The sequence below is a fragment of the Varroa jacobsoni genome, unplaced genomic scaffold (genome assembly GCF_002532875.2).
Source record: "Varroa jacobsoni isolate VJ856 unplaced genomic scaffold, vjacob_1.0 scaffold_114, whole genome shotgun sequence".
Classification (NCBI taxonomy): Eukaryota; Metazoa; Arthropoda; class Arachnida; order Mesostigmata; family Varroidae; genus Varroa; species Varroa jacobsoni.
In genome coordinates, this window is record NW_019213016.1 from 134279 (window position 1) to 143905 (window position 9627).

The following is a 9627-nucleotide window of genomic DNA, read 5'->3' on the forward strand; positions in this document are numbered from 1 at the left end:
GCTGAGCAACTCTCTCTCTGGAACAACTCACTAATTGTAGTGTTAGCACACTACAATTAGAGAGTTGTTACTGATATTTTCGGTAGGGTAAACGATATTTTCTATGACGAAAAATATTCCGTATATTCATGGAGAGTTGTCAGACACACGAGATACCGCCCTCATCGGCGCTGGTTAGATACCCCTTAGCTTTCCCGCCATCATTAGTTCAGCTTCTCCCCTCGTATAATTATATGATACACCACAGAGGGAATGAAGTCGTACATAATACAACTGAGGCAGTGGATATTTGGGGCATCGATCGCCATTGTGGATTAAAAACCTAATCAAACGCATACTCAAAAACACCTTTTTTAGAAAATTTTATTGTCCAAAATTAATTTATTCAAAACGATTAATTTATAGAACTGTAGAATGATGGTGGAAAATTACATCTAATTTGAAAAATTAACTTCAGGACTTCAATATGTCTAGAAAAAATCGCGCGAAGCGTGTCCTTACTAGTGTATTTGGCACGGGCCATTGACTGGCATATCACGCGTGATGGTTAGCGACTTCGGTTGTTTCAAATGAGTTTTAAGAGGTTAATGAGAAAGGCGTTATTTATTAAGTGCCTTTTATATCGGAGAAATATAGTTTAATAAAAAGCCATGGTATATTATGTTTTTAAACGTGTTTGATCCCATTGACCTTGTCATTTAAACAATGTGGGATCACGGGTCACATTTTGGCACTTCACTGGGCTTAGCTTACCAGAAGACAAATTCGATAAGCCAAGTCTTACTTTTCGACCTCTGCTATCGAGGCCATCGGAGCTCACTGCGCGAAAAGTTACGTGCCTACTTATTATACATACATGCATACTGAAGATATGTCAGAGGAAAAGGACGGGAGGAGTGGCGTAAAACGGCTCATCGCAATAGACCCCTGCCTGCTACTCGACGATGATGGAAACGAAAGCATAGTGAAGGTTTTTTGTCGTGGGTTCCAAAAATTGTTCATCTGAGATCAAACGGATAGAGTCTGAGTTGAAATAAAGCTAATGAGAACCGTTCGTTTCTGTACTGTACGGTGCAGTTATTCGAGCATAATGTTTGGAGTTGCATGTAGGGGAGAATTTCAGCTGGTACATATGGCTTTTACACGATACATAAAAAAACACTCCTTAATGTGTCGTTCAGAAACCAAGAGACACGTGAGGTCTATCCGTTTTTAAAACACATTCAAATATCTTTTCAGTGGCTCGTTTCATTCGACGTTTATGGGAAGATATACCCTAGTAGATGCAAGGCTTTGTACAATAGGTTAGCTTTTTCACAAGGCACATTATTTGAGTTGGTTGGCCTATAGTGTTTTTCGCTCAAAATCGTCTAACTGAGTGTTTATTTTAAAGCACAAGGAGCAGAAAGTTCTCAAAGCCATCTTCCTAGATAGAGTCAACGATTATGTTCAATGTCACATTCTAGGAAGCGCTTCACATTCTTCTAAACCATCACTATAAGACTGTTACTGGATTCATATGTTTTTTCTTTCAGGTAACCATAGAGCTAAACGGCGTGGAATAACCTATAATTAATTATTTAGTCGTAAACCGCAGCGCCGCTGGCATTTTCACCTGAGAGGACCGGCGCTAATTGATAACACATTTTATGATAACTGTGTTTTTCTTTTTATCCTACTGTCATGTTTTTGGGCCCATTTTGCCTGATACATTTCATGCCATTTGCCGAACCTGTGTTATAGACGCTCGCCTATTAGCTAATTAGTACGTTTTCGTTTCGTTTCTATCTTTTTCGTGTCGTGGATTGCGCAGCGAGCAGCAGTAGGGTTGGCATCCCAGTTCCAGAAAAGCTGGCCATTTCGCTTTGCGGGGGTCTCTGGGTCGGACGACTTGCAATGCCTGGTCGCTTTGGATACACTCAAGTCCAGTGGCACCAGTATTAATTAATAGGTTTTGAACTGGGCTTGCGGCAGCAAACGCCTTGCACAGCTGGCTCGTCAGTCTTCTCTTCTAGATAGGTTGTAATTTATGCGCATATCTTCTACTGAAGTTCAATTCTCACATTAACAAATCGATGAGAAAAATATAGTAGCTTATAGTTACTGAAAAACAGCTTTTTAGTTATGAAGATTATTTCGACAAATATAAATATACTTTTTTTAATGAAATATGACAAGGGCTGTGATTTCGACAGAACTGTCGCGGATCGTACGAATCAATGGGGCACATTTCAGCTGGAAGCTTGCTGTGCCGGTAATAACCGCACCTGTTGTATTTAAACGAGCTTTGCCATCCTCCCTAAGTAACGTATTTATCGCAATTCATGCTATGTTTAATAATAACTGAATGCTTCATTGACCCCGTAATTAGGCTCTTCGTCTTAATTACGGCCCTTCAAAGTGGCTGCTGAGAGTTTACTTATCATTTAATTACAAGTAACAACCGTTTGATCTAGAACGGTACATGGTACCGATTATAGTCAAGCAACTGCACGCTGATCTAAGGAGTTGCTTGATTGTACGCCGAATTTTCTAAATGTAGATAATAAGCAAATAGACCAGTTCAGTGCTTCATGGAGTCAAGCCTAGAACACATTCTCAGTGTATGATCTGCAACTAAGTTGAAGCAAAAGGCTTTTGAATGACACGAATGTTGCGAGGCGTAACTGCCGTGGAGGTTCGAACGAGTTCGTTTAGAAAGTTGTTTAGCTTCATTTCCCTTTAGTTAATCGCTCTTTCCGCTTTCGTTTCTCCATCAAACTATCGACTCTGTCCACGAAATCAACAATTACGGTGATCAACAAGAGTAAGCAAATGTAAACACCGAAAATGTGGTTCTTTTCTACTAAAACAGCCTGTTATGGTGACAGTAAGCGTGCGTTTTGCAAAGCTTAGAAATTCCCCACCCGGACCTGACGAAGCAACAGCCGGTATCTTTTCGAACTGTGCACGACTGTGTTCGCGGCGCTGAAGATAACGTTTTGGACAGACAGACGAAAAGAACGCCAAAGCTATAGCTATAGCTTAATTGGTAAAGCTATCTAATCCATTAGATCCGCTATGCCTATGCGTATAAACAAAGTTATGATGTATTTACCGCAAGTAAGAATAATTCACTTACCAACTGCCAATGTACTTACAATTTTCAGGTGGCCGTGTGCGGGTCAGCGGTCTGATTCAGGGGTAGGTAGAGATGAAATCCTAACCAACTCACGATCGCTATCGGTAGGCAGCACTAACATGTGCGTATATATTATATGTTTTCACGTAAGTAAATGAAGTTTGAAGGCTATAAGCGGGCCTTTACCATATGTTATTATTTGAAGTTGGTTTCATTTTTGATTCATTATTTCCATGTGCTTCCTTGGACCGCAAGCCAATGTTATGATTATGGCATTTCAGAAATGCTCGCTACAGGAAGGCTTCATGGATAGCCAGGAATATAACGAATGGCTGGGATCTCATGGAGAAATGTTCACCACAGTAGGAAGGGCCACTTTGTCCTACTTTTTTGGGTCTCAAGACAGGTAGGTGTTAACGTTCAGCGTGACCACCTCTCTAAGGGTTCGTATTATCAGGAATTCGCAGCCGTTTTTTGCGGTCTCCCAAGCCGAAAAGTAGCGCGTAGCGACCACATACATACATTATTGACTCCTTTTATCTCTCGAACGACAATAATTAGTTAGTAGTAACTAGCGCGAGTGAAGCTAAGGTGACTATTTTCGACAACACTAGTATAACTGTACTATTGGGGGAAGATACGGATAGGATGGTCATGTCGGATATTGACGGTACGGTTACGATCTTGGACATGTTATGCCCACGTTCGGAAAGTGCTGAAAGCACTTGGAGGTAGTCGCATCATTCTAATGCTAGCATCTTCGAGCGGGTTGGATTGGAAGCTATATCTTGTGTGGAAAAATAGCCCTTGGATACATGTATATACACGAAATCGTGTCGCCCTGAGAGGCGGAGTAGTCGTGGATTGATCGCTTTTGCCTACTCGTGTTTCAATACCTATGCTTATTCGATAACGTAACTATAACATTGGAATGAATCTTTTGTCTGGCATAATTTGTTATAAATCAGCTTCTGTTAACTTAGACCCATCACCTTGACATAGTAAATATATTGTTGATTTACTGTAGACATGTTAGATGCTTATTAGTTAAACTGCTCTTACATTAACATTATTTATATATATATATATATATTATACAAAAATCAGGAATTTCATCTTCCTTAATTTGTCATAGTATTAATAAGAGATGAATTTTACTTCGTTATTGGTATTCACGGAGTTCAGCTTGAAAGACTTTTTGCCAAAGTCGCCTTGTTTTCCTCATTTGAACCTGAAGGGTGAACAGGATGCAATGGCTAATCAACTGCTCGGAGCTCTCATATACAAAAAAAAAAAAAAAAAAAAAAACTATTTGTAACACGCAAGATTGGTGTGCGTTCGAAGGAAAAAAAACTATTTTGGTGGCCAAAAATGCAATAACGAATCGATGCAAGACACTTTCCTGCTTTATTGTGCCCATAATTTTGCTTAAGATTCAACATGGAGCACTAGATTGTAGAATCATTCAGAAATATATATATATATATATACAATTCAATAGTGTAATACACCTCTTGACTGTCTTTTAGACCGCAAATAATGGATACACGTTCATCTACTTTGCCCGAGCCATTGGCCATGCCGCTATGATCCGCGAGTATTTTAGGCACGTCTAGCTTTTGGGTTATTAGACATACGGAGTTCACTGTTTAGCGGAATCACCTTTGATATTTTATAGCACTGTAATCGAAAAGTACTATCAATAATAATCCAGGTTAAATATATGGTAACTGGCTGTCATAACTCAACATATAGTTAATTGCTAGACCTAATTTTTATTAGCCAGATGTACTGATAGATGATCTCATTTTAAATGATCGCAGGTTAAGTCGACAAGGCAGCCTGATGGGCCTGCTCTACCTAATCCTGCTTCGCTACTGAATGCTTTCCAGCCTGAGGTCATAATTAAACATCCTCAGAATTTTAAGACGTCTGTCCAGGGTCCCATCCCGGCATCTTCAGAAACAGATCCGATGAAGTGTAAGCTATCGTGCACCCTCCGACGTCGACGATCAAATTTTTCATTCTCTTTGAAGTAGGTGGTAATTGACTTTAAATAATTAAGTCAAAGTGCGCAACGTAACACATCTATTGAGCCAGAAAATTTCGGCTTCCGATTGATAGCGCAGTCTATGCATCTTGCCTATATACGTCTATTGTTGCTGTCATAATACATTACGTTTTTTTAAAATATGAGTTTTTTGGCGGGCGAGGGAAAGCCTCATTCACATAAGCTGTTCGTTGAGATAGCATGATGAGAATTAACCACTTAATCTAATCTAAAGATTAAACAATCACTCGACGATCTTTTTTTCTTCAATTCATTAACGACAGGTACGAAAACAGTAGCTCCTATAAGGCTGCCGTGTTAGCGGAATGTCGACGATGTATATAGTTGGTACCCATACGTTAGAGTTTATAAAATGTGTTATCTTTCATCCTATTATGACTTTATACCTATTATGACTTAAAAGCATTACCACTTCATTCACTTCCACTCCGGGCAGAACATTACGGGAAAGTTTGAAAGTTGAAAGAAAGGAGATAGAGCGACCTTTGAAACGAGTTTGAGGAAAGACAGTCGGCGACGAAATATTTCATAGAACTATAATTTTACTTTAATGAAATTGCTTAGAGTTACTTAGAAAAAAACATTGAGACTGTGAGATCGGGAACACACATTGGGTTCATGTACAGTTTCAAATGAAAACTGAAATAAATAGAGTAATTAAACAATATACTAATGCGTATAATATTAAGGGAAAACTCGTCAGGGACCGCGCTCCAGATGCGATGAACAATATTAGACGCAATCGTGGTTTAAGAGCTTCGACCCATCACACAAACAAAGTAGGCCGTGAAGTGTGTAGTGCCAAAGTTGGAGTTTGCTTAACCACGCTGCTTGAGTTAATCCTTTTGATCACGGAAACGTCAGCTTGTCGAGTACAAATTAATAGGTTTTTTAATAAATAGAGCAGACGATACTATTGTGCTAGATTTAAAACGATAAGCTTCTTTGGGTCGGAAATGACTTTGCTAAAGCACAGTAGTTGAATCAAGGCCTTGCAATGGCAACGAGACTAAGAAAATATTACCAACTACAACAGGTTTATAGATAAGGGCAAGCCTGTGAACGTTGTGGATCCTCCTTCAGATTATTCCCACGGGTTAGTCGGCCTATATCAGCCACAGCCGGCATTCTGCTGTTTGCTCTTGGTGCCCCCTATAATGAAGCGTTGCGACAGATTTATAGCACTGACATGACTGTACCGTATCGTCAACATCCTGAAACCATATTCAATTGGTGTTGAAATCCTAGGTAAACAGGCCACTACGCTCAGAGTACCGAGCGAAACACAGCTTGTTTTGGACGTCAGCCATCCATAAGTACGTAAACGTTCTATAGACTAGAATCGTCATAAAAAAAAATAGGAATACCTACTACGAAACCGTGCAGTGTTGCAATTCCGTACTTCCAAAAGAATTCTTTCGAGCTACTGACCCTCTGATATTAAAATTGTGCCGCCAATGTGCTTTTATTGAGTTAGCCAATCGACGGATTGCAAGAAAACCTGGTAAGTTTACCTAGACCATGTTGTTCAGCCTCGCTACAGTTTTCGAAACTATTCTAAGACCTTGTTCATAATTTTAAAAGTGATGATGATATGGATAATCAAGTCAATATGGATCAATTAAGTTTTTCAGTGGGTTTTTCAGCATGAAATTGTAAAAATAAGCCTGAGTGGGAATTATCGTCATTTCTAGATTGAGCAGTGTAAATTCCCAAATGAAAAGATTATTTAGATTCAATAATAAATATTAAACAATATAATGGGATTTGTATCAACTTTCCAATAGGAAATGGATAAACAAACTCACAGGTAATATAACAAATGGATTTTATAGTCACTGTATGTTAGGTAGGTTGCCAAACCGAGGAACTGGGACTTCACAGTATGTACAGTCATAACGGCAGCGGCGAACTTCGAGACGATTTAGCAACGAACGGTAAGTTAAACTTACAGCATATCGTCCAGAGAAGTTTTGCAGCACATATCGGGCACGCTCTCGTTCCACATTTACTCGCTTATCTCTGTTAAGCGAGTGCAACTTCATGGCGTTCTCGTTCGTCATCTAAACCTTGAAATCTGAACAACAATTATCCATCACGAAGTTGATGCCAGTGTCAGATGTGCGTAATTTCATATAATAATAACTGTAATTCTTCGTATGAGTGTAGATACTTGCTTATTCAATAACAGTTTCGTTACTTGTATGTCAACGTAATTATTATTATTTTTACATTATATAATTTTCATTTTACTAAATATAAGATATTTATATTACTCGTTTTATTTTTGTACAACTATAAAAGAGATAGCGATCCTGCTTGATGCACGTTCATGTAATCTAAGCTGTTGAATATATTTCTTACTATGTTAGTTTATTCCGATTAGCTATACTAGAACTTTATGTATAGCATCCCGTATCTGAGTCTCTCATTCTGTTCCAAAACGTTTCATTGGCGCTGCTCCTTAGGTACTAATTCATTTGCTTTATATAGTCTTTCTTTTAGGCCATTGAAGTGTCCACGTCTTGAGCCAACTGCAGTATCTAGCGCTTGAGCAAATCGTTTCATAACCCCGGCATAGTATTTGCCAATAAGTAATTCCATTTTCACTTAAATATCATAAACTACATTTTAAAAAACGATCTGACAGTTTAACTTGAGAGATTACTAGAACTCAGTCCTCCTCTTACACGTCACTCAAATATAGACAAGTTCACAGCACGATTGGTGACATACATCTTTTTCTTACGAATTCTGGAAAAAAATAGCCTGGAAATAACTTTAGCCGATCGAGTTAAGGTATATTTTGGAAGTAAAACAGTATGTCGTCATCAGTTCGCATATTACTGATTATGTTTGCTCCGCTGACCCAATGAAAACACGAAACGGCTTGTAATAGTATTTCAATATAAGCATGAATCTAAGGCGAAAATTTACTATTTACAAAGGTGTCACTCCGAAACGAATTGCGGTAAAGAGTACAAAAATAGCTGATTAATTCTATTTTATAAATAGATTCGGACATTTTTTTTTGAACAACTAGGTCTATGATATAGAAACATTTCTTATATATATAGACTATAAATTATTCCGCCGATTCTTAAACCGATATCGTGTCTCTGTCCAGCTTTTATGCTACGTGTCCAGTAAGATACTATTGGGGTTATAGCAAACTATGCTGAATAGATGGCTGTACTGAGTGGCTTTGTTATTTGAAAATCGAGTGCAGAAGTGTAGTCAGCATGTCCGAAAGTTTACAATTGCTCAACGCCCCTGTGTTCTTTGGGGCTCGTGATTTGGCAGCTGGGCTAGTATACATTAATCAGGTCCGACAACAATTTGTATAAATATACAAGTATATTTCGACACCTTTTTTATTTATGCATGTGGGTATTATTGAAAACTCTTCTTCAGCACTTCAAAGAGAATCTTCATGCGATTGGCCCCTTAGCTGCCCCTAGCCCCTAGCTGATTATGGAAAATATGTAACATATAAATGAATTTCAGCAGACGTACGAGCACGTAGTCCTTCTGTCAACCCTAACTATTTATATAAGAGCTATGCAGAAGATGTTCAGGTAATAGCTTCAAGGATGTTCAGTAGGTGTTCTAGGTGGATCCTGAATGCTATCAATAACAGTAAAAAAATCCGGCTTGAGAATAACGCTAAGTAAGCTTTAATAATGAAACCGATACAATTAACCTACAATGATTAATGATAAGTAACGTGGCCATGTGTTTTTGTTTAAGCTGCCCTAGAGCCTTTAGGGCCACATGAGGAGGCTAAACGCAGGCACACTAGATCCTACTAACATCCTCAGGCTGACAGGTTGGAATGGCCGTAGGTAAATCGTTAATCGTTTCTTGCTAGACAGGACGTCATGATGTCAATGTTGAATATGTTGACGAAAGCCGTCTCTGGCTCGTTGCCATTTTTAGAAGAAGATTTAATGATTGATATAAAGACTTTTCGCGTATATCGACGGAACTAGCTCCGAGTATAGAAACTTCCAGGGCGGTAACTGGAATCAGTGTTTCTTAGTGCCATGACAACAACGCTTCATAATAATGGGAACATAGCAATTGGCGAAATTTATTTAATAGCTTTCTGTCAAGCTGTGTCCCTAGACTTGAATTTACGCCGTTGCTTTCGCATGTCTATCACCGCATCAGTAACGCCAACTACTAACAATTAATGTTTGTGAGATGGGTATGTGCTCCGTACTGGAAAATGTGATATTACCTTTTTACCCCAGAAAGCTGGGGGCGACGTTCCACAGTTCCAATGTACGCTAAGAATATTGCCGAATAATTTCTTCTTCCACCCTTCGTCTGACGCTTCCGATGAATGCGGGGCAAAACTTGTAGATGAGTGATATATGGCTTCCACGACGGTAAAAAGCACTTATACAGGCAGAGTCATTTCTATGATTTG

General features: G+C 38.9%; 1 long non-coding RNA gene across 1 annotated transcript; it reads left to right on the plus strand.

The window, feature by feature from the left end:
* The first annotated feature begins 3144 nt into the window (after window positions 1–3144).
* LOC111266378 (uncharacterized) lies at window positions 3145–5831 on the plus strand. Its single transcript, XR_002684056.2, has 3 exons — window positions 3145–3183; window positions 3403–3527; window positions 4945–5831. It is a non-coding gene; the product is annotated as an uncharacterized LOC111266378 (long non-coding RNA).
* Window positions 5832–9627: the final 3796 nt, after the last annotated feature.